The sequence below is a fragment of the Gallus gallus genome, chromosome Z, assembly GCF_016699485.2.
Source record: "Gallus gallus isolate bGalGal1 chromosome Z, bGalGal1.mat.broiler.GRCg7b, whole genome shotgun sequence".
Classification (NCBI taxonomy): Eukaryota; Metazoa; Chordata; class Aves; order Galliformes; family Phasianidae; genus Gallus; species Gallus gallus.
In genome coordinates this window covers 17,013,628-17,039,160 of record NC_052572.1, presented here as the reverse complement: position 1 = coordinate 17,039,160, position 25,533 = coordinate 17,013,628, and the positions used below count along the sequence as shown (strand labels likewise).

The following is a 25,533-nucleotide window of genomic DNA, read 5'->3' as shown; positions in this document are numbered from 1 at the left end:
CCTGAGGACTGAAGCTGACTGAAGTCTTCACAGGCTGACTGCAAAGTCAGGAGTGAAGGTCATAAACCAAAGAGCTGGTGTGGATATGTTTTGCCCAGAAGTGATGGACAACAAGAACATGAGATGTCAGACCCAGAGAGACAGTCACAAAGAAAATAATGATATTCAGAGAAATACAAGGTATAGGAACTAGGAAGAGTGATTGTGATACTTAAAACAATGTGGTCTTGTGTAGGAAAACGGCAGGGGGAGAAAATCTTTTAATTGCAGTCATGTGCTTTTTCTGTGTTTTCCCCGAGGGCAGTGGAGTATTTTCATAAATCTATGACTAATTTTTGAGCTCTGGATTTCAAGCCAATTCTACAATTAGCTAAACCTTTCTGTATTTTTAGTAAGAGAACTGTATGTACGCTTTCTGCCAAGTTAGTCACACACATGACTACAATTTTTTCTACTAAATGGTCTATTATGCATGAAAGGTTAATAAACACATTTGGAAAGATAAAGAAAGAACTAATTCTTCTTTCTGTAGTAACAATGATCATGTACTTGATAAGTCAAAACATACCCCAAAGTAGGGCAAAAAAATAGGCAGTTGTTTGCAAACCTTTCTGTTGTTAGATGTGAAAGTCTTGTCTTATTCCACAGCAGCATTGCAGAAGATGGCAGGTGTGGCTATGGTGAAGCTTCAGATTTCTGTTTTCATATTCAGATTTTCTTAATTAACATGTGAAGACAATAGTGAAGCTACTGCTAAAAGGAAGTGATGCAATACACAGGTAATGTGTGCTGGCTGAATGTGAATCTAGTTAGGATGTTGGTCATTTTAGCAAAATGACTTTAATACAAGTTTTATATAAGTTTGGATTAGCATTTCAATCTTTCTGCAGTGTTGTCATGTTAAAATTTTGATTTTTTGTACTTAATGATATATCTCACTTCTGATTTCTTTCTTGTCTTTAACTTTTTCTAAGCTTTCTTTTAAGTTTTTCAAATCTGTGGAAGTTCTACAAAGAACTTTTTCTCACGCACATATTGAAGATGCTGAATTATGTGTATCCTGAGAAGTTTTAGGAACTCTTTCAATAAATGAAAGTCTTACCAGATGCACTTCTTCCATTATGCTGAGAATCATTATGCAGTAAAATATATAACCTCATGGGTAAGCAGTGCAGTTCTCACGGTTAAGGCATTTAAAACATATTACAGGACAAAGCAATAACATTTTACATTGTGCTGTGTCTTGGCAAAGACAACTTACGGATTTAGTTGCTATGTAACTGTGATTTATTAATTTCATGTGTCTTGGGCTCCTTCTCATCAATCTTTTTGGCATTTCACGCTGTTACTAGCAAACCTATATCCCATTAAAAGCAATTGTTACAATGGTAATTTCCTGATCAGAGTATTCAGAGGCACCTACTTCTGTGCTCCTAGTAGAAAAGCAACTAGGCTTGAAGGCTGTAAAATTTGAGCTTTAAACCTGTTTTATCTGTATTGTACCAAAAATATGATCCAGAGTTTGAGTTGCATTTACACAGTTTCCAAACTTACTTTCTACCATTAGGATATCCTATATCTTCTTGCTAAAATTCTTAGTGTGGAACTTATATTACAACATGGGAATTTAGAAAGCAGAAAACGTGGTGATGCTGATACCTGGCAATAAATTCAGGGCCTTCAAGCAATTAATTCAAACTCTTAAGCGAACTGACTTTCTGTCTAGGGAAGGTTTTCCTAGATAAGCAGGACATCTGGCACCTAAAAACAGAGTCTCAATATTCCACAAGCCTTGAGTAAGTACACTATGCCCTTCTAGGGCAGATAATATCAGCACTATAACAAGATCAGTGTGTTAACTGGGAACCTAATCATCAGCCATGTTTTTTGTAAATAAGTTCTTGACCAAATATGTGACCTGGCCTACATAACACACGATCTTTTGCCTGGATAACACCTCCCAGTGGAACCCCGTGACCACCACAGTCCTCTTGCAAGAGCTGAACATTAACACAGTGTGGATGTATTATTAGATTAGATTTTTAATATGTATAGCAGTTCTTGGAATAAGTGAATTGTATCAGTGTTCACATCCTGAATGTATATAATCTGTGTGCTTTAGCTCCTGGGTGTGCATGCTTGGAGACATCTCCCATGCATCCAGTGTTGCAATACAGTAATGTTGGCTTTCTGATCTGTCACTGAGGTTGGTGAGTTTCAATCCTGGATTTTTTTTTTTGATGTATGGACTCTGACAGCAATTAAAGTGACTGCACTGTTACAGTCTTTGTTACTTTGGTCCTCTGTTGGCTAGTAGAGCTTTGGACAGCTTCCTGAGTTGTATTTTCATCACCATGAATCTCTCCTCGAAACACGAATCCTAAATGAAAGTGAATGGACAACTGAAGTTCTCTGCTACTCTCTCTCTCACGATGATTAAGCTGGAAGAACAGACTTCAAAGACCATGGTATATTCAAAAGGTGTAAATGAAACACAGAAGGTTCCTCACAGCAGGATAAAGGTTTTTTTAATTGTTTTGGTTTTTCCTATTGACAGTATTTCCAAACCCACATGGTTGCTTTTTTCATGTCCATGTTCTGAAACTCATAATTAATCCCTCTTTGCTCACACTGCAGGAGCAATAAGATGCTTCGCTCTCATGGATGGCCCTAAACATGCCCATACCAAGAAGCTGAAGATCCTTTTCCTCCTCTCAAATGTCACTAAGTGAATAGTCCAACAGATAGAAGAGGTGCAAGGAATAGTAGACAATGGATGTGATTATGGCATGTTCACATTTGAGTTCATTCTTGTGGGTAACCATGGCAGTGGATAGGTGGTGATGTGTTTTGACATATACTAGTAACCAAAGTAAAAATACCCCTTAACCACCATTATTTATTAGGAGACAAAATGACAATACAGTTTTAGCAGATGACACATTTGTATCTTCATTTTTGTCATATAGACTCATGTAATACTGCATGATAAAGTGACAGGACTCTGTGTGCCAGCTGTCTAATGGCTGTCGATATTTTGCCAGCTTTAATGCAGAGACAGCTGAAGGAGGAAAGTGAGGGAGGATGAGGAGAGTGATGAGTTGACTTTAATTGTTGTTATGCTCCCTCCACTGCCAGCTGGTAATTTCTTGATCTAGGGTGAGAGCTTGACTTACATGCTGCCTTGGTGTTGAAAGGTGCTTTCTGCCATTTAAAATAGAACAGATTTCTTATAACTTACAAAGGGATTAAAGAAGAAAATATTGGTTTTACACACTGGTTTTACACAGAAAGGAATTTGTGAGAGAGTCTTTCATAAATAATGAGATTATGTATCAATTTTCAAAGTATTTTTGTGGAAATGACAGCAACGGTGGGACCTGTAGGAAACAAAACATGAGTTTGAGTCACCTTATCTTTAACAAATGCTATCCCAGTGATTATTACTCAGATATCAAATTCATACTACTCAAATCACACGTTAACTTGTCACACTGTAGTGATTGTGTACCATATTTTTCTGATCCATAACCCAAACAGACATTTTTCTTTCTGACATTTCCTTTTTCTTCCAGACATTTCTGCTGGACAAACTAGTGGGGGAAAAAATAGTGCCAACTAACTGGCATATACAAGAATGACACTTTGAAAGAAAAACTCTCTTAAAAAAAATAGTACTGGAATATACCCTTTCTTACACACTGACCAAATCTTTTCACTTCTACTTTATGAAAAATCTCACCTTTCCTGGAATCCTCCACTTTCCTGCAGAACCCAAAAGTTACGTGTAAGGATGTGCCAGTCCCACGTTGGTATCTGCATTTGTTTCTTGCCATCCTGATTCAGTCACATCTCCTGCTGTTGGGTGCATGAATCACCAGCAGGTCCAGCTGGATACCTCCTTAATAGCATCAGGGACCTGACCTAAAATCTTGTCCTTCACTTCCTGCCACGATGCTTTGCAGTACTGGGAGAGCATGGGCCGGAAGAGTTCCTTCTGGGAAGTCAATAGAACTGGCTGAACTGGGGCAGCTTGGTTGTAGGTAAGCATCAGTTGTCAATTAAGTATAGCATCTGACTGTGTTGTCTTTATTTCTTATTCAAGGTAATTTTTATGCATATTGTTAAGCCTTTAATCTGCACTTTGTAAATTATTTCATTTCAAAACAGAAAATCTTTAGAAACCTCCAGATTAATATACTGATACATTTATCTCATACAGGTTTTTTTGTTCAAAGTCAAAACATTCCTAGACAGGAGATGTTTAGGAGAAAACCTCCTGACCTAAAATATTAGTTCTGCAGTAGATGCCTTACCTCAGATGAGATCTGTTTTCTTTTGGTGTAGCAGCATTAGAAATGAATCGTGGAGCAAACACTGGAGGAGGTCTGGAGGAGGGCTGGAAGCTCAGGTCTGTTCTTAACCTTGGTGATTTTAATGCAATACAGAGGGGCACCCAGACTTCCCTTGCTGTACCCATCCAGCCTACCCAGCTGCCACCCGGCTGCAAACTGCCTGACTTTCACTCATTTCTCAAGCTGTGGGAAGGAGGCTGTGTCTGGTGATAAGACTGTGTCCTCTACAATCCCAAGTTCTTAGGAAGAATATTTGCCAACCACCTAGGCCATTTTCAGATGAAAACAAATGCTTTAATATCTTCTACAAACATCACAAAACCTGTTACTGGTCCAACATTATTTAGCCAATTCTGTTACTATTGAACATGTATTTTTTCTGCTTCCTAACATAACTCGAGCTCACCTTATTAATTTTACATATTAACTGAACTCCTTAGTGGAAAAGAGATTGGAGCCATCTGGATTTCACTCCAACTGGATTACTTCATGGGGACTTGCAATCCGTCAGATGGGCTAAAGTAAACACTGTTGGGTCAGAGTCTTCCTGCAGCCCAGCCCATTTAAAATCCTCTATGAGATCACTGCAGTCACTAAGCAGATTATACGCTTACCATTGTAAAAGAGGGGAATGTGTCAGGAGCAAAAGGTTTGAGTCCAGGAGCTCTCACCCTGGGCATCTTAGCTCCTGTCAGTGCTGCAGGATCCTGCCTGTGTGAAGCATTGAGATCGTTCCTCATCTGATAGCATTGTGTCTTTTAAATAGAAGCGGGATATTCCTGTTTCAGTTTTATCTTTTATTATATTGAAGTACTTTAAAGGATTAACCTGTTTCCTATTCTTCCATCAATACGAGGCAAATCTCAAAGGATTGTATGACCAAATACCTGCTAATCAAACCCCAGTGACAAATGAAAAGCAAACAGGTCAGTAATTGCTGTGAACACTTAACTAGCGAAGAGTACTGTGATCATGGAGGCTTGTCCTGCCTCGTCAGATGCTCAGGTATCTCCCCCTGCACTTACAAGCTCTCTGGAGTCAGCGGAGCCTCTCTCAAGGCACTTTCCTGCATCACCAGCAACAGCTCTGAGGGGAAAGCCTCATTCTGCCCCTCCTGGTGCACCAACATTCATGTGCAGCATTGGCCTAATTTGCTAAATTGTCCGTAAGTAATGCCTACCAGCTGCACATTGCTCAGTACCACACCCTGGTATCTATGGAGCTGCTGAAGTCTGTGGTGTGGACACAGTCTGTGTGGGGCTCTGACATCCATGGTGGGAATTGCTCCGTTGTCACTTGCTGATTGTTGGGCTGGAAAATACCATGCTGGTATTTACTAAGAAAAGACTCTTCTTAAGCACATACTAAAATCATTGTAGAAATCCATTTCCTTGACTCCTCCCTCCCCACTGTTGCAATTGCAGAGAGCAACAGTTTGGGGAAATCTGGAGCAATGAGACCTGAAAGACCAGCTTGGAACTCACTGGACAGACTGCAGAATAACATTGCTCTGAAATGTGCATTTGCAACAAAATACTTTATTAAGGAAAAAGGGTGCACACGAATTGTTTAAAAATGGAAAAAATGCAGTTGTTTTCACTGGCTTTTTGGAACAGCTTTTGAAAAGTATATTACATTGAAACCAAGCAGCTTGGAAAATGCTTTGGCATTTTACTAGGAAGAAACTTGAATTTTTAGGCTTTTATCCAGTTTAAAGCAAAGTCAAACTTCAAAATGTGAAAAACTTTTCTAGCTAGAATTTCCGCTCTTCGTAAAAATGTTGTATTTTCCGTGTCCTACTTACACTGCAAGGACAGGACGTGAAGGCAGTTGCAAGCTAAGATTTTGCTAGCAGTCAGATTCCAGGAAAGTTTGTTCTTCCATACATTAAAATTGTCTAATTCTCTTCTTTAATTACTTTTTCCAGCTGATGAGAGATTTTCTACTGATTTCCTATTGGCAGGGAAATCCTGTCTGAGTGTGGAAAGAAGGAAAATTAGAATAGGAAGCCAATGTCAGATTAAAGAAAATGTTTTGTCAGTATTACACATGTGACAAAGAAGGAGCATAATCCTTTCTAAGCAGCAAGTCTAGGGGAGATGCCATGTCTAGCACATATATTTTTCCAAAATTGCAAAAGCTTCCATGTGAGATACCGAATAGCAGTACAACTTTGATGCAGTCTTTCAGGTTTGTCCATTGTATGATCCTAGCCTTGTGTTGCAGTTGTGATGATATGTGAAGATATTCCATACAATCCCAGTTTTCTCTGATTCAGAAATAGACCTTTTAAAGGATCTTTTTAACCGAAGTCATTGGAGACAAAAATTTGTATGTCTCTTATCAGGTTGACTACATTTTGCATCGGTTTTATTCACCTCCCTTGTCAGCTTAATTATCTTGTTAATTGCTTTACATTGTTCTTATTTTTTATTGCTAATTGTCAGCCTTGCAATCAACACCAAATGCAAAGAGAAGATGTGCAATATCCTAACTCCTTGCCATAAACAAGGTGGACTCTGTGCCTTGGAGATGTCACAACTCCCTGAGTGATTCTAGCAGCTGCAGTAGCTTATCGTGGCCCCACAGGGCCATTAAATCTCTAGAGATACTCCTGTGAACAATGTTGTAGGGTGGGGTTACCACTGCACTGAATGTCTGTGTGTGTGCACTCTGATTATGTTTAGGAGTAAAGTTGTATCCTAAATATGCTTGCAGTCCTTTTGCACACTAGAGATGGCTCTGCTAAGCTCAACTTTTGTTCCATTTGTGTTAAAGATTCTCTCTATAGACTCTCATTTGATAGGACACAGGCACAGTTGTCTTTTTAATCTGCTCTGACAGTCCAAGATCCTGTGTTCTTGTTGGTGCTTTTCTTGCTGGTGTTACTTCTCTAGTGTTCATTCAATATATAGACTGAATGGCTTGGATGCCCTACCCTCCTGGAACACCTCAAACGTTTGACAAATCATGTGCATAACCAACAAAGTATCATCCAATTGCTAAAACCGGCTGTTCTTCTGCATGACCAAATCACAAAATTCTGTGTTTACCTCCCATCTAGGGCGTGAACATAAAAGGCAGCTGTATCCTGACTCCCATTCAGTTGTCTGGAGCACTGCACAAGCCAAGTAAACAATTACATAAATCATCCTTTGTTTAACATGAACTGATAGTCTTTACTGATTATAGTCCAATTTTACTTTGAATAATGTGTAGTTAATTCTGTACTTAATATCTCTTTTAGACACTATCAAAGAAACCTGCCCAATAAAGGTCTTCTGTTAATCTCATTTTACAGTGCCCTTCCTCAAAACTCATCTCAATCCATTCATTGCTAAAACCACAAAGGAATGTTCTTTAAATCAATGCAAATCAGATGAATGTGGGGGTTCTATTTGGTTCTTGACTACATCTACATCCTCTGGTACTGGTCTTGTTACCAGTTGAACCTTCCCATCATGAGGACTGTGTCAGTGCACACTGGTGAGTGTGTTTGGTCTCTGTGCACCCCACCTCATTAGGTCATCCTTACTGCTGTAATTTACTGCAGTCTCATTGCATGGGCAAAACAAACACAGTGGGATCTAGATCACAAACCTCAACTCAGCTGTCCAGAGGCAGCTGTGGATCCCTGAGTCAGCAGCATCCCTGCTCCCAGGGAACAAACTGCTCTGCCACCTACTAACATGTTTCCCCACAGCAGCTGGACCCACAAGCTCCAGATGTGCCTCCACCTCCTTAGAGTTGTCCTGCCACTCCTGTACCTGCTGAGCTAGCATCTGGCTGTTGGATGCACTGTCAACTAAGTGAGCTCATCCCAACCAGTCACTGTTGAAAAAGGACCTTCACCATCTGCAGGGGGATAGATCCCATCTGTCTCTGAGCAGCATCATGTTTGGCCTTTTCTTAGAAGTTGGATGCATTCTGATGCCGGATGTTTTGTTAGCTGGACTGGTGAGCTGGAAAAAATTTACTGGATTCATAGGGACTGTGACAGCTCTTCTATCAGCTGGATCTGTTTGCATACATAGACAGAATTTAATCAGTGTCAAAGGCACTGAAGAAGAGCCCTGGAAATACTACCTATTTTGGTTCTATAGGTACAATCTGATATCCATTGGGTCTATTGGGCTGCTTTAGTGAGGTAGCACTTGTATTTCAGATTTGTCCTCAGGTGCTCTGGATATGCCGACTTTATATTCCTTGCCAACAGCCAACTCATAAAGAAGTTGAGCTCTAGTTTATTGTGACTAGGAATGAATGGACTCCCTCCATTACACTGCCTCATTTATTCCACCATTCATCTCTGGCAGAATAGTTAGTGTCAAGACTCTCTTGATATATTTTATGTCTCTGGCCACGGCACATAAAAGTTGTTTTGAAATAGTCATTGTGAATATATTCAGCCCTGTCCTTGCTGTATGTATTCCTGAGGGTATTCATTTCCAACGTCCTGCATTCATATTTTCAAATAAGGTATAATTTTCCAGATACTCAGTTTCATGTTCCCAAATATAAACAAGATCATAGGATCATAGAATCACCCAGGTTGGAAAAGACCCACAGGATCATCCAGTCCAACCATCCACCCATCACCAATGGCTCTCACTAAACCATGTCCCTCAACACAACATCCAAACATTCCTTGAACACCTCCAGGGTCAGTGACTCCACCGCCTCTCTGGGCAGCCCATTCCAGTGCCTGACCACCCTTTCAGAGAAGTGGTGTTTCCTAACGTCCAGCCTGAATCTCCCCTGGGGCAGCTTGAAGCCATTCCCTGTAGTCCTATCACTAGTTACACGAGAGAAGAGGCCGACCCCCAGCTCACTACAACCTCCCTTCAGGTAGTTATAGAGAGCAATAAGGTCTCCCCTGAGCCTCCTCTTCTCCAGACTGAACAATCCCAGCTCCTTCAGCTGCTCCTCATAAGGCCTGTGCTCCAGACCCCTCACCAGCTTTGTTGCCCTTCTCTGAACACGCTCCAGGGCCTCGATGTCTTTCTTACAGTGAGGGGCCCATGAGGTATGGAAGTGTGTTTAAATTCCTATAAACTGGAGATATCATTAAACTGCGACCTAAACCAGTATTTTAACCCAATGGAACAACTTCAAGGAGAGGTTCCTGCAGATACTGCGTGTTAATTTATGTCACTGTAGTAACACATGGCAGTAGTAGTGTTATACTTTAATGTTGAAGAAAAGCTTAAAATATATCTTCAGTTTTTATTTCTCTGGGATAGAGAGAGCTCAGGATGGAAGTCTGTCCTGTGTATCAGAGGCTTTTGCAACTTGCTGGAGTATGGTAGTTTTGGAGATAGAAAACTGTGACCATTTTCCTTATCAACTGCTAAAACTCAGAAACTGCTTCTAAGTGAAGCAATTATTTATTCACTCTATTTATTAGTCCTGTGCTGAGGAACTGCATCTCCTCTTTTTGTTCAAGATGTGCTGCCTTCCCCTGCTTCTCCTCAGAGGACTTGGACATCTCTGTAAGAGTCATTGACAGGAGGGCAGTCAGTGCTGCCTGCTAGGGCAAAAATTTTTGCATTTAGCACGGAGTGGGTTTTTCATTTCACCCAGTTGACATAGGGAGCAGCCAAAATAATTCCTTCTTATGCCAACTTATGCACATCAAAATTCTGTTTAATGCACTGCCTGAGTTTGGTTGGAGTTGTTTCAGTTTAGTAATGCTTCTTAGAAATACTTGCCAAAATATTCAGTTTTCCACTAAAAACTTCAGAATTAGCACTATGACATTACTGAGCAAACATCAAGTTTTAAAACCTGTAAGGAATGTGTTTGCCATTAGTTGAGAAGTTTACATCACTTCTATAGATTTTATTTTTCAAATTTAATAACAGCAGTTGCACAGGCATTATTTGTTATGCAAAATGAAGGTAGATGCTGCTAATGAGCCAGAAAATTGAGAAGTTTTCTGAATAGGACAAACTGAATTTCCCTGCCACTTAAGAAATTACTCTGTTCAGCGTCCTAACACACAGCACAGCTGAGCACTGCTATATTCCTGCACATCTAGATTGAAATGATCCTCAAACTTGTTATGAGGATTCAAGTTAGGATTTCAAGTGTGCAAAGCTCAGTAATATTTAGTTGTGGGGTCTGATTAGGGAACTTCTATCTTAAAACTTCAGGTTCTGACTCTCTGTTCCCCCAGGATTTCTGAGCATTTATCTTTTGTGGTTTCAGTGATACCGCCACCTCAGCAAGGCAAGGTTCCTACTTTTGTTTCCCACTCTTTTTTTATTTCAGTAACTATGAAGAAAGGAACAACTTCAAAGAGAAGTCACTTTGGTGGAAGTAAATAACTTCTGGCAGGAACAAAATACAGTTGCTTAACAGGCACCGTGGACTTACTCATTAGCCTGGTCAGATGCATCCACAGGGGATGGCCATGTCCTGGAATGTGTTTACAAACAGTGTATCTCTCTGAATGTTTTTCGGTCCTTTTTCTTTCCTCACTTCCCTCTGCCCCTGCTATTCCTCCCCAAATCTTGCACAAGTTATTACTTCAGAGTATAAGGTTAATTCCATATTCCATAAACAACACAACTGTTCATCCTTTCCCCTTTGCTTGAGGCCAAAAGTTAAAGCATTATTAGTATCTGAAAAGCAAAATATAACGCCGTCTATGATAACTGAATTTCTCCAAGAAACCAGTTTAGGATTTAGCATTGTCTGCACATGTATATTCATTTGCCATTGTAACACAAACACTACAAAGATTTGGGAAGGTGTTAGTTTCTTTGTTGAAAAGGAAGAATTTGCTGAGTAAACTCTTCACAAATGTGCCTATTTTCATACAGGAGGTTCAGTCTGGAGAGCAGCCAATCCATTAATGCAGGAAACTCATCAGCTGGTAGATAACATTTGCTAGTCCCTGCAAGATTCATGCTCTCTGAAATGCTCCCCATACATTAACACCAGTACTAGAGAATAACTTCACGTTTTTCTTTTTCATCTGTCCATAAAAAAGTACACATTTTAGTTGTCAGCACAGATTGCACTAAAAGCATCACATGACTTAGTTTCTGCCTGTGTTTTTGATGTCTGGCTGCCCATGTGTATGTTCTACTTACAGCAACAACACATCTTCAACATACAGTCATTTTGACAGGACCAAATATTGATAATGGACATTACTGAAAAAAGTGTTGAGAAGGAAAAAATCTGCTTTGTAAATCAGCCATTGGATGTATCTTGCAGCTTTTTCACATTGGTTTTGATGAGTTCTGTGTGGGTGCTGCACTGAGCCTGGGGAGGGTGGTCCTCCAGCAGAACCTCTCTCTCCTACTCTGAGTGATACTCTCCACCTCATGCACTAAAGTGCCTACTGACAGTTTTAAGGGTGAGGTGAGGAATGGGGCCTTTGCCACGCAGAGCAGGTGGAGCCATTGGCCAGAAACTGCAAATCGCTGTTTGTATTTTTCCAGTGGTTGTAATGCTGTGCTTCATCCCAGCTGCCGGACTGTTGGAGTTGAAAAGAGGCACACATGCATCTGATGCCAAGCTCAATTTCCGTACCGGGAGCAGATGTGATGTCTTCTTACAGTGGTTCATAAGCGGAGCACAATCAAACTCAGAGCCTGAGTTTTCTGCATTCCTGAAGGAGTATCTTCTTTTTTTTTTTTTTTTTTCATACTGCTTTTAACCCCAAATTCCACCTCAGCTGTGAATTTAGCCCAGGGAAGGTGGGTTTTTTGGTTGGTTGGTTTTTGTTTTGTTTTTTTTTTTTTAGTTGTTTGTTTTTTTAAAATAAATGCTCTGCTTATACAAATTTACAAAATGTCTCTATCAAAGCTTTCTCTCTTTGATATCCAATTATATATCTGCCCAGCTTCTGTGAGATACAAAGTGGGCTTACTCAGCAGTGCAGCAGCATGCAGTGGTAAAACATACTCAGTTTTCATCATAACATTCATCATACTCCCATACTCAGTTTTGACATTATGGATTGGCGTATCACCATCTAAGCTTTCCTTAGTGTTGGCACGCAGTGTCAAGTCTGTGGATCAGCTTGAATTCAGAGCAGATGATCTTCTGTTTTAGCTGAGATTCTAATACTTACTTTTTCACCTAGTGAGAACACAGAATTTTCTTACTGCCTTGTGTTCTCCAGGTGTGTGACTGCTGTTGAAATGCAAGGAAGGAAGAGGTGAAACCTTTTATATAAAAAGTAATGCAATTAGTGAAAAACATGCTCTTTTGTGTTCCTTCCCTCCCCCCTCATGCACAGAAAAGGATCCTGAGTAAATTTTTGAGTATCCCAAACCTTATGAAATGTTCAGGTTTTTTTTTCTTCAAGTGACAGTGGATTTTTATGGACATTGGACTGTCTTACAGTCTTGGAGCGTCATGACAATAACTGCACTAGTACTTAAAAACTTAACAGATTAAGGGGGTGGGGTGGAGACTTTCAAATCTAATGGAAGTGCATGGAAGATACTCAGAGCAGCTGTCTTGCATCAGATTCCCAAGAAGGACAGAAGAGAGCATTTTTACACCAGCTACAACACAGTGGAAACTTTATCAACCCATCTAAATCAGGAGAACACTAATAGGACCCAGACAGAGGCAGGATTTGGAGGATGGTTTGAGTAAGGAATAAAGCATTAACGTCAGCCCTGATAGAATAGGCTTGTTGTATTTTGTCTTTATCCTCCTCATTTAAATCCAAAACAACAATAATGCTACATTTAATGTTGCATTTCTTAATGTAATTACTGCCTACTTAAGAGGATAGACTTGAACTCTTCTTCCCAGAGAAAGACCACTTAGTGAGTGAGTGAGTACATCTCTCTGAGGTTAATGTAGATGCAAATTACATGTTTCAGGCTAGATGGTGTGTGTTCTAGTTGTTTGCATCAGATTCTAACACAGGTGGATTTCTTTGAGAAATATATCTAAGCCCACCACACTCAGTACAGATCCTGAAGCTGTCAGAGTACTTTCTGGTGTGTTCTCAAAGCAATGTCCATAGGTCTTCTAGCATGTGCATAGGGTAGTGTAATTAACTTTGGATCCAGAAACTGCAAATAAGGACTAAATTTAAATTATGTACACATTTGGAGCAGAAAAAGAAGAAAATTTTACTTCTGAGGTGGTGGATATACAGTAGGATGTTTCTGTGGGAGCAGTTAGCACTGCACAAAACATCTGCTGGTGACAATTATCATGCAGTAGAGTTTGTTGTATGTGCAGTTATTTTCAAAGTGCTTTGGAGTGATGTGGATGTGTACATCAGTGTGCAGGCATTCATAATTTCCAGTTGGCATCCTGGTATTTCAGGCAATAGAAAACAATAAGAAATAAAGGTTCATTTCCCTGTAAGCTTGCTCTGCGCCCTGCCTGTGCACGCTGTGTGCATACTTGTATCCCCATATGTGCAGTGTGTGTTGATATGATCTGTTTAAGCAAAGCCCTCACTTTACATGACAGTCCAATTTTGCCTTTATGGCACACAGCACAGCACGTGGTGCTCTCAGAGGCATAGCAGCTCTCAGAGGACAGCAGTAGTAGCTCTGTTAGGCTGGAAATCTGCCTTCAAAAATACAGATTTACAGTTATTTCCTGGTAAGACTACCATCAGATGGTATCTGTAATGAAAACTCTCTCTTCCCACATCCACCTCCTTCTGCCAGAGCTATAATGAATTTTCCACTCTTCCCTGACTTTTCAAACAGGCCATTGGTCCTCTGATATTTACAGCAGCACTACGGTGTTTCTTAGATTTGGACTCATTTTAACATATAAACACATATTTTCCCAAATGGAAGCACAGCACTTTCACCTACAGCCAAAATTTCCTTATTGTGACTTCAGCATCTTGTTTTTAGTGATAAGAAAGTTGTTTTTTGACCTGGAGGTATTCACGTGGATGATGGCTCTCAGTGCAGAGCTGTGTAACAAAACCTTTTGTCTTCCAAGGCCCCAGACAGGCAGCTCATTGTGCTGTTCAATCTATATCCTCCCTTTCCTGAAGAAAAGTGTTGATATGATTATTATAATATCTGCTGGCCTTGGGCTCACTAGCCAAAATATCATAGATAAATGTCTCTTTTTCTCCATTCTGTGACCCTCAGACTTGCCAATAGCCATAGCTTTCTGGGGCAGCTCACAATTGGAAATACTGAGTTCTGGTGCAGCCATGCAGTCTTCCTAGGTACTGGGGCTATGAGCTTTGAGGGCTTGTCTTGCAAAACGCCAATAAACCTTTCATTTTCTGTCCATGAAATAAAAATCATTATGCTCAAAGTCTTCTTTGTGGGCAAAGGGAAGTATGTCTTATATATATAAGTAGACCCAAGAACATATTTTTATTATAATGTAAATCATAGAATCGCTAAGGTTGGAAAAGACCCACAGGATCATCCAGTCCAACCATCCACCCATCATCAATGGCTCTCACTAAACCATGTCCCTCAACACAATGTCCAAACATTCTTTGAACACCTCCAGGGTCAGTGACTCCACCACCTCCGTGGCAGCCCATTCCAGTGCCTGACCACTCTTTCAGAGAAGTATTATTTCCTAATGTCCAGTGTGAATCTCCCCTGGTGCAGCTTGAAACCATTCCCTGTAGTCCTATCACTGGTTGCACGAGAGGAGAGGCTGACCCTCAGCTCACTACAATCTCCCTTCAGGTAGTTACAGAGAGCAATAAGGTCTCCCCTACATAAGGTCTCCCCTGAGCTTCCTCTTCTCCAGACTGAACAATCCCAGCTCCCTCAGCCGCTCCTCACAAGGTTTGTGCTCCAGACCCCTCACAGCTTCATTGCCCTTCTCTGGACACACTCCAGGGCCTCAGTGTCTTTCTTGCATTGGAGGGCCCAAAAAGGAACACAGCAATCAAGGTGCAGCCTCACCAAGACTGAGTACAGGGAGACAATAACTTCCCTGCTGCTGCTGGCAACACAATTTCCGATCCAAGCCAGGATGCCATTGGCCTTCTTGGCCATCTGGGCACACTGCTGGCTCATGTTCAGCTGAGCATTGACCAATATCCCCAGGTCCATTTCCTCTACACAGTCTTCCAGACACTCTGCCCCAAGCCTGTAGCGTTGCCTGGGGTTGTTGTGGCCGAAGTGCAGGACCTGGCACTTAGTCTTGTTGAACCTAAATCTTCAGTCTAATTCAATAATTGTTATTTGTTCAGATGTTGTTGTTACAGAAAAGGTCATAATTATAGCAGTAATAGTATTAAAATTGTAATATACGTGCTTAGCTTTCTGTTCCACTTCCTGGGGGTGCGCTCACTCTTCCATGCTCCTCTGGACCCTCAAGTTGGGAACAGCTCAGAAGTTCAGACAGAGCAACCCTGACGACGTGCAAAGCTTACGCCCTCTTAATAGGAGGCAGTACTACATTGCAAGGCTACACAAAGTATAGTTACACAAAAACTAAACAAAATATGCTTGTCTCTGGAGGTACTTGTGTTTCCATAGTAATTCTTCAATAGCAATACATTCCTTCAGTATGTGAAACATTTCAGAGCGTCATCATCCAGCTGTGATGTGTGTGCAGGAATGGGAACATCTCACTCAGATGTGGCCAGCGCCCAAAACTTGAAATGCACAAGCAGAACTCACCCTCTGAAACTATGGCTTGGGAAGAACTCTGTGAATAGAGCATCCTCCAGCCAGAAGCAATGGTACAGAATGGCACAGATGTCCTCTAAAGAGGTGCAGCTGCAGTGGCAGGGAAGTGGAGGTAGGTTCGTAGTACTGAGCAAAGCCAGCTCTAGTGAAGACCCTGCTTTACTTGTTTTTTGTACTTTTCACGTGCTTAAATGCTGCCCTTTGCTCCAACTTTCTAATTAAAAAAGAAAAAAAAAGAAAAGAAAAAAAGAAAAAAAAAAGGCTTTCAATAGCTGATTTCTTTCCTTTCTTTCTTTCTTTCTTTCTTTCTTTCTTTCTTTCTTTCTTTCTTTCTTTCTTTCTTTCTTTCTTTCTTTCTTTCTTTCTTTCTTTCCTTCTTTCTTTCCTTCTTTCTTTCCTTCCTTCTTTCTTTCTTTCTTTCTTTCTTTCTTTCTTTCTTTCTTTCTTTCTTTCTTTCTTTCTTTCTTTCTTTCTTTCTTTCTTTCTTTCCTTCTTTCTTTCCTTCTTTCTTTCCTTCTTTCTTTCCTTCTTTCTTTCCTTCTTTCCTTCTTTCTTTCCTTCTTTCTTTCTTTCTTTCCTTCTTTCTTTCCTTCTTTCTTTCCTTCTTTCTTTCCTTCTTTCTTTCTTTCCTTCTTTCTTTCTTTCTTTCTTTCTTTCTTTCTTTCTTTCTTTCTTTCTTTCTTTCTTTCTTTCTTTCTTTCTTTCTTTCTTTCTTTCTTTCTTTCTTTCTTTCTTTCTTTCTTTCTTTCTTTCTTTCTTTCTTTCTTTCTTTCTTTCTTTCTTTCTTTCTTTCTTTCTTTCTTTCTTTCTTTCTTTCTTTCTTTCTTTCTTTCTTTTAACTGATGAGTTGTACAGAAATTGATACAGTGAATTTCACTGCTGTGTCCCTAAGAGGTTACTCTTAGATCTTGCTGAGAAGATGACTGTGGGCTGAGATGACCCTAAGACATGCCATGGTGGTTCTCGCGTGGTCTGGGATGTTCTGCAGCTGCAGTACCTCCTGCAGAACCTGCTGCCCTCTGTTTTCACCACAGGGCGTTCCTTGCATTTCTCAGTCACACCTTCAGCATGTTGTCTGGGCTACTGCTTCTGGAGAAGTCTTCTGTGGTTAAATATAACTACACTAAGTTGTAGTTCATGTTGTTTTATGCCTCATGAGGTCAAGTAAGAAAAGTTTCTAATGCCAGTGGTTTTTTACATGAAAGAAAATCTATGAGTTACTCAGAAAGCATTAAGACTTTGGGGAAAGATTTTTTCCAAGATCACTAGATCAGCTTGCCCTGTCCAGCACATTTTGGTCATGGGAAAAGGACTCAAATCCTCGGGCCGTGTTTGCTGGCATTGGTGTGGTAGGGCAGCTCTGTGTCCCCAGCTCTGGGTGAGCTCCCAGACGCAGCCTCCCCAGACATCCACTCCAGGCTTGGTTTGGGTGGGGGCAGGAGAGGGAAAAGCAGTGTGGAAGGGCATTGCCTGCCCTGGTACCACAGAAATGCCACAGAGAGTGGCACTGATGTGCTTTTCAAAATAATCCCCACTTCTGCTCATCTGTTTGACTCTTCTCTGATTTTTTGTTAAGCACAGAACCCATGCCTTCAGCCTGTTCTTTTATGTCTTAATCATTTCCCCACAAGCTTAAAGCACACCATACTTAGAACTATACTTCATCCACACTTAGAACTAGCTTCAATCAATCGTTCTTAATAAACACGCTTGAGTCTGCTTTACTTTACATCATATTAGAATTTCAAGTTATCTTGATTTACTCTCATACTATTCAGTTGCCCTGGTTATATTTAATACATAACCTTTTAAGATGTAGAACTCTGCTCTCTACTGCTGAGGAGACCCTCATAATTAGCAGAGGAAAGAGGAAAAAAACTTACAAAATATTTAAGCATGCTGTCTTCCAATGAGTACGCAATATGTGAAGAGACCTCTAAAAGAAACACACAAGAGAAATGTTGAATGTGTTCAAACATAAATCTATTCAAAAATAGTGAATCTCGTTATTCCATCTCAGGTGGCTTTGAAAACATTTCTCATGTTATAGTTGCCACATAATCACATGCCTCCAAAAAAATTCAAGGGAGGAAATATATTTTATTACCCCGACTAACATGTAACATGGTGATTCATCTCGTCTAAAAGCAGCTGCTCTCTTTGTGATCTGTGTAAGTCTCATTCATTTTCCTGGCATGAGCACAATTTACAAATTCATCCCAATCCCCCCCAGGTTCAGATCGCACTATTAGCATGTAGTTAGCAGCAGCAGGCAGAGCAGCAGGTACAAGCAGCTGGCTGATGAGCTCGTGCTTTGGGCTCTTTTCCAGCTTGTACGATAAGAGAAAAATGCACCACTTTCAAAGCCTGCCAGCGGCAAACCAATTAACAGAAACGGGTAATAAAGTGACCTAAAATTTCAGGACTGAATGAAAGATATAATCTTTGGAGATGTTATCAAATGCATAGGAGAGACATAGTTGAGACAAGGAGCTGCCACCTGAGCGAGGAGATGTTTTACCACATTTTCTTTTCATGTAGCCCTTTTGTCTTCCCGTTCAGTGAGCAGTCAGTAATAGAAACATGCTGTGCATATGCTGCCTACTGTCACTGTGAGCAATAAATATCCAACAAACCAAGCTGGCAGATCCTGCTATCATTGTGGATTGGTTATTTTTATTTTAGCAAAGACCTTTACGTTATAACATATGCTGCCAAATAACTGGGTACAAGAGCTAAGCAAGTGTGCCCCTTCTGTTTGTTCTCCCACAAGGTTAAAGCAGAGGTGCTGCCTGCTGTTGAAGGGCAAAATCCTTTTCATAAAGAGAACTTCAGTGAGAAGCTCAGAGACCTTCCGACCTACACAGCAGCAGACTCCAGATCAAACTGTGTCGATAATTAACCCTCTGGTGTCTTACAAAATACACACCTAGAAGACTACAGTCTGCATTTTACTCTAATCCATTTTCTAATGGTTGTGACCCTCTGACCAATGAAACATTCGATGCCCATTAGATTTGTTCAGTCTGTGCATTTCATTTCCAACCCAATGAGCATCTCCTGACCAAGCAGGGCCTAACAGCAGTGACTAAGCAGGGAAATCTGAATGGGACTTTGTTTTGCATCTGATTTTTTTATTCTTCTTTTTTTTTTTTTTCCTGTAAGAACAGTTCAAACATACACACTGCTCTCCGGTAGCTGTAAGTCTTCTTTCTAGAGGAGATTCTTTTTCAGACACACTTGAAACTTTGATCACTGTTTTCAGATGTATTTGCTGTCAGAGCGAGGCAATATCACCACACTGCATGCAGGTAACACTGGGTGTGACTATAGCTACCACTCTGTGCTTGGCAGCTCTAATAATTACTTGACAGCAACAGATACTAATGACTTCACTTCTTTTGCTCTTCACCTTGAGAAATGATTTCAAAAAGTCTTCATCTAAGCCTTATCCTGGACAAGCTGAAGTGAAAATTTGGTACAAGTACTTGTTTTCTTGGAACCAAAGGAGTGGACACCAACCTGATATAATTAGGGTGCACACAGCAGGAGATTTTTGTGATTAAAATCACCAATCTCCAAAGGGATGCACTGCTTCAGATACCCACAGACATTCCTGTGTCACGTTCATGCTCCCTCCGGTGATCAGATTACCTCCTGAGAAGAAAGAAATCTTGCCAGAGTTGTTTCCACCTTTAATAAAAGGTCAATGTGAAGCAAAATAAATAAACAGCATTTCTAGCTGGCTGTGAGTTCAAATACACCCTGCATTTTGAATCTCTTGGACAGAGGCTGTAGACCCAACGCACAGCCCTCAGCGCTCATCCCTCTGCAACCTCCTGCTCTCCTCCTGGGGAGAGCTTGCAGCATGTCTGTAAGCAGGCATAGCACACAGGGACCAGAAGCTTATACAGAGTGGCAGCATCCCCATTCCAACCCGAAGGACCTCGGCAGAAGAGTGCCCAGCTGACCTGATGGAGTCTCAGAAGCACATGAAGCAGAGAGCTGTGTGGCCCTGTATGGCCTGAGCAGGCTCTGTGGAGGTGCACCATGACCCTGCAGCAGCCTGAAGAGCTCTCAAACCCTGAAAATGCAGGTGGTTATGGATTATGTGCTTCCAGGATCAGGCTCTGGCTGACAAGGGTTTTTGAAGTACATAATTTGGGAATTAGATGCCTAATTGCCTCCTTGAATGTTGTTCCCAACATTCTAGTTCTGCAGCTCATCGCTGTGCATTGGCTTTGCTGCATCATTGCCCTGCAATCTGGGACACACCTCACTCTGGGCTGTCTGGTGCTCATTAGTGCCTTGAAATAGGGAAAAAAGACTTCAGCGGTGCTACCTCCCTTCCAGTTGATAGGAATTAGGTACTGCTCACTGCCAGACTGCTTTCGAATTACAAATCAATGAGCAGGAATTAAAAACGAACCACAGAAGATTTCATACTCACTGCTGAAACAGTATCTCAATGACGGTTGTCAGCGAGAGACAAAATAGCACCTGACAGAGAAAAGGTTTCATGAATACTTAATGTAAGTTCTAAGACTGTTGCCTGCCAAATTGGAGGGGAAAACAAAAAACAAAACAAAACAAAACAAAACAAAAAAAAACAAAGCAGCAAATATAGAAGAGATACTGATGAGTAAATTCATATGAAAAAAAAAAAAAAGAGCTGCTACAGCCAGAACTTACCTGGTACACCAATAATAGGGAAAAAGCTGTCATCTTTCTGTGGGGATGTGACTGCTCTGTGGGAATGCAGGGGTTGTACCAGCAGTGTGGTGTGGTGGTGAGAAGGGCAGAGCACGTATCATGCCTTACGTATGAGGCAGTGCTGTATAGAGGAATGTTAGCCTGAAATTCCAGTTCAGGAAAGGTGCTCAGGTTCTGTATAAATCACAGAATACATGGCGAACTACTCATGGGCTTTTCAATGCAGGAATTTTCAGCATACAGCTTTCTACTAGCAATATGAATTTAGGTTATTGGAGCTGCATAGCTCCCTATGGAAACAGTAGACATTCTTGCTCAGAATTAATGTATACTTGATTTGATTTACTTTAGTTCATTAGCCAAGTAAATGAAGCCAAATGGAAATAGCATTAATTCTGAATGAGAACATGAACACAAGGCTCTAACATGGTTTGGCTAATCTACTTTAGACCTAATATGGACAAAATTTCTCAAGTCTCCAAGTAGACAACTCATTAAGGCTAGAGCCCCTAAGGAATGCAGATCCTGTAAGCCTTGGGGTACCTGTTGGTGGAGGGGACCTCTGTGCCAGGAGGCTTGGTTCCCCACACAGTTCACATACACAGTCCCCAAGAAGACAGGCAAAAGGGCATCGAGAAGCATCTAGCAATGGACCAAGCACTGAGGTCACGGGCAGCACTGCCCCTCTGAGGGCCCTTGTCCTTTTATGGCTTCAGATGGATGTTTTTTATAACCTCATGACATTGCCTGGAGTTCTCTTTGGTGGTTGGGCACCTTCAGTGTTTCTTTTTGGAGAACAGCAACCCCGAGACCACGCTGAGAGCTCTGTTGCACTGGGTGGCAATGAAGCAGCTTTGCACTGGAGAGGAATCCTGGACTCTCCTCTCTGAGAGGTTCAACCATGTATATCCCAGGAGCAAATAGCTGCAATGAAATTATAGCGAGAGCTCCTCCTTCTCTTTTTGCCTCCCTGTGCAGAGAAGTGTGCGAAGGGAGGCTGTGAGGTAAGAACCCGGCCTTGAAGCCCTTCTGCTGTGCTCTTACTGCCCGCAATGTCTGCTCCCAGGGCTGCTCCTGTGCTTCATACCAAGTAGTTATTCACTAAAGGATTTTAAAGAGAAGATGTCCACAACTGCTTTCTGCAGTAGGCTTCATCCTCCGGCTGAGCACTCCTGGTCTCAGAGTGGTCCATGTGGAAACTTAGTATGTACTCAGCTTCCACCTGTGTGCCATCAGTACAGCTCCCAGCCTGCTTCCTGCTCAGAAAAGAGCATGGCTTTCTCCTTCCCATCCTCCTGCCCTAACCAGTTCCAGCCATTTCTTGACGCAGCCGTATGCTGAGCAGTGCTCCAGGATGCACAGCCCCACATCTGCTCACCAGTGGAGCTTTCCTCCCCACCCACAGGCGCGGGGCGCATGTTGCACAACCCTTCTGCTGGCCAGACGCATTCCACAGCTATGCCTCAAGGCGTAAGCGACCAGTTCATGGCCTCTGAGTGTTTCTTCACTGCTCTGCACTGGGGAATGCCAAGCCTGGAAAACCACCTTTGCAAGACGCTGAGAGGCTCCATTCATCCAGGGGGAAGACCTGTAGGGCAGGGTGACAGCTCTGGCCATGAGTGCTGCAGGTGGATACAAAAGCACTGCTTTGTTCAGTGTTCAACCTGTGCCATTTCAATTGGTGGCAAATGGGAAAACAGAAGAGAGAAAAAGCATATGCTGAATTTTTCAAATTAAAGACTTAAAGAAGGTGCTTGAGCTAGTAACCAGGCTCACAATCCTTCATCAGCACTGCCAGTCTTCAGAGTGAATCCAGCGGATGCACTGTGTTTCTGGACTGTAGCTTCACAGCACGGCACCCAGCTGGGACAACGTCGCAGCAAACTTTTCCCTGAATGCAGCTTCCTTCACAGGTGCTGAGCAACAAGCAGCTGTGCTGCATCCCCAGGGTGCACTCCTGGGACAGCCAGGAGCTCCTCGGGAGCAGAGCAGGGACGAAACTTACTCTTAGTGAAGACCTAGTAACTAAAACAAGACTTTTACTGAGAAAACTAATCTTTTTTTTTTTTTTTCCTTTTCCAGAAAAAAACATCTTAAAAAATAACATGGGGTGAATCCATACCGACTGTGAGAAGTACAGCCACCCTAATTCAATGCAGACAACTTCATACTACTTCGCCTCTATCTTCTTGGTATATTTATGTTACTCTCCTCACCTGCAGTGTTATTTCATCAGTAAAAGGCTAGCTGTTAGGGACAATTATATGAATCAAATAAGAAAATTATTGACTTAAAAATTCCTGATTTTGTCTTCTAACAGAGGGTGGTTTCCTATTCCTAAAAGTAGTGGGAAAAAACCCGGACAAGCCAAGTTCCTTCACATGCTTTGTTTAAAATGGCAATTTCTTATTTCTCAAAACAGCCACAGGTTTTTATTAAAAATGAAAGAAAGAGCCTTGTAACAGCTAACTTCTTAAATTTCCGTAAAATTCTGTAACTTGGGTTGAGGTGTTCCCTAGCAAAGGAGGGATCACCCGGGGCTGGGCACTGCCTGGCTCAGCACGGAGAGTCTGGTGTTCTTCCCAGAGGAGTCAAGAAGAAAAAAGCTCTCCTGGAGTTCAGAGCAGAACCACGTTATCTGCTCAGTTTTAGATAGAGTTGCAGAGCAGCAAGGCTATCAGACACAGGGTGGGAAATACCTTTAGCTTCAGAAAATAACAGCTTCTTTATTGTATCCAAAACTCTTGTGTATTATCTTCATGCGTGTCTGAGCTCTGCTGTCAACTGAATAACTCTGAAGCAAAGTGAGATCACGTTTCTTCTATTTCTTCTGTATATATCACCAATTTATAATTTTATGTGCACTACCTACTACATCACACTGAGAAATCACCAGAACTACAGAAGTGGTATCTCAAAACCTAGGAAATGTCAGAAGAAAGGCAACCATTGCTCTTCAGTTCCGCTTCCCTGTGACTATGTGTCCATACTGTGCAGCAGTGATACCACCACACAGGATTTTTTCTGATAACACCTTCCCTTCCTTCAGTTCACGGGATGAATAGTGACCAAGTGAGCTTCCAGTGGTGTTCTACACATGGCTTCGTGTTTTATTTCCCAAATAATAGTTGCACCTTGTACATATTTTTAAAAAACATAATAATTCAGTGTCTGAAAACTATTTCATGGAACTTGTCAGCAGCATTCCAGCAACACGAGCTGAGTTTATTTTTCTCCTTTTGCAGCTGATAGGGGAAAAGTGTCCTCTAAATTGTGGTCTGCTTAGAGAAACAAATTCCTTTGCATTTTGCTTTATTTTCTCTATTCGAAGAAGAATGTCTGCAATGTGCCATGAAAACTGTGAATGCCCAGCACTTTTTTGTGTTCTTGGCTTTAAACTCAAGTTTACACAAAAATTGGTATAAGTGGTACAAATTACTTTTGGGGGTTGTATTGCACAGAAGGACAGGGATAAAGGCAGGAGTAAAGCCTAGCTGTCTGAGCACCACACTGCAGACTGAAGAACCTCCTCGTTCTTTCTCATTGTGCACAGTACAACCAAAGGTGCAAAAGAGGTAATGATGATGCAGGCAACACCCTCCTTGACAGAGCCTAGCTGACCAGCCTGCTGCTTTTCTCCTCCCATCTCCAGGTACTGAGCAGCTATGCCAGAATCTGCAGGCAGCTTCTTGCTCAGCTTCTGCTCTGGGATGCTCAGCCCTTTCCAGATGAGGGGAAAAAACAGTTACAGAGGAACTCTGCTGCTAACCAAGGTTAGAAAAAATGACAGACTGAAGTAAGTGGGAACTACAGAAAAATATCAGTCAACGTTCAGCATAAATGGTTCTGAAGAAACCTTTTCAACCTGGAAATATTTGGGCAAAATTTCACTGGCAGTGCAGCACCCAACAGATAATGACTCTGCCATATATCAAGTCCTCGTTCCAAATTACAACAAAACTAAACCAAACTGTTATTTTTGTTCAAGAGAGCAATAAAAAATAAAAAAATAAAATAATAATAAAAAAAAGCTTTTTATTTTAATTTAGTTGTATGGTCTTCTCAAAAATATCTTTCATTTAAGTTTCCCTGAAGAATTCAAGCTGGAGCACACAACCAGCAGGGAAGTTGTTAGCTGCATCAGTAGAAGTCTGAGAAAATAATCAGGGAGTGCACGCAGGGTCTGTAGACCACCAGAAAGACACCCTGTGCCTCACAAAATAATGCAGGTATTTTCTGTGCAGGCAGTTCATGTCATATAAAAGCATATCAATTTTATATGCAACATGTACTTCCATTCTGATCTTTTTTCTTCTAGATTTTGTTGGTGTTTGTCTTGAATGTTTCATCACCACAACTTTAGTGCTGATCTCTCTAAGCTGGGTCATGCAACACTCCCAAATCAAATGTACTCTGCCTTTGGACTCTGAAACTGGTAGGGAGAACCTAGAAAATACACACTGGGCACAAAACAGGCAACTGTTTTCTTTGCAAGCACCATGCAAACGAAGGGCTGAGACAGGAACCTATTTAATCACCTTAGCAGGCTGTTAATGTCTAAATCAAAAACTTGAAACTTAAATAGAAACATTATTTCCTTTCTGCTTGCAGGTTATTATATGTAGCTGTATTCCACTGATGGGTTTGTTCTACATTTCTCATTGGATGGAGCACTTTCACCAAAACCAATACCTCAGTGAATTTTCTTACAGCTTTCAGTTTACCTTCCCTCTACCCCGACAAATACATTGTAGTACCATCAATCCAAAAATTGTGGTGCATCAAATACAGCTTACAGGAATAGAATAAAACAAATGCGTTTAACATCCTGATATGGAACTACCTTC

At 41.3% G+C, this 25,533-nt stretch overlaps 2 long non-coding RNA genes across 4 annotated transcripts; both read right to left on the bottom strand.

Annotated features, from left to right (window-relative positions):
* Positions 1 to 2,506: 2,506 nt before the first annotated feature.
* LOC101749479 lies at positions 2,507 to 5,084 on the bottom strand. Its single transcript, XR_001463935.2, has 3 exons — positions 4,762 to 5,084; positions 3,743 to 3,997; positions 2,507 to 3,380 (listed from the first exon to the last, which is right to left on the bottom strand). It is a non-coding gene; the product is annotated as an uncharacterized LOC101749479 (long non-coding RNA).
* A 1,195-nt stretch (positions 5,085 to 6,279) lies between these two features.
* LOC107051940 lies at positions 6,280 to 20,920 on the bottom strand. Of its 3 annotated transcripts, none has more exons than XR_001463929.2 (5): positions 20,666 to 20,884; positions 20,424 to 20,473; positions 19,496 to 19,630; positions 17,857 to 17,909; positions 6,280 to 6,329 (listed from the first exon to the last, which is right to left on the bottom strand). It is a non-coding gene; the product is annotated as an uncharacterized LOC107051940 (long non-coding RNA). The 3 variants fall into 3 exon arrangements; XR_001463930.4 differs by lacking the exon at positions 6,280 to 6,329 and adding an exon at positions 9,658 to 12,506 and having other exon boundaries at positions 20,666 to 20,920; XR_001463931.2 differs by lacking the exon at positions 6,280 to 6,329 and adding an exon at positions 15,406 to 16,187.
* Between the last annotated feature and the right edge of the window lie 4,613 nt (positions 20,921 to 25,533).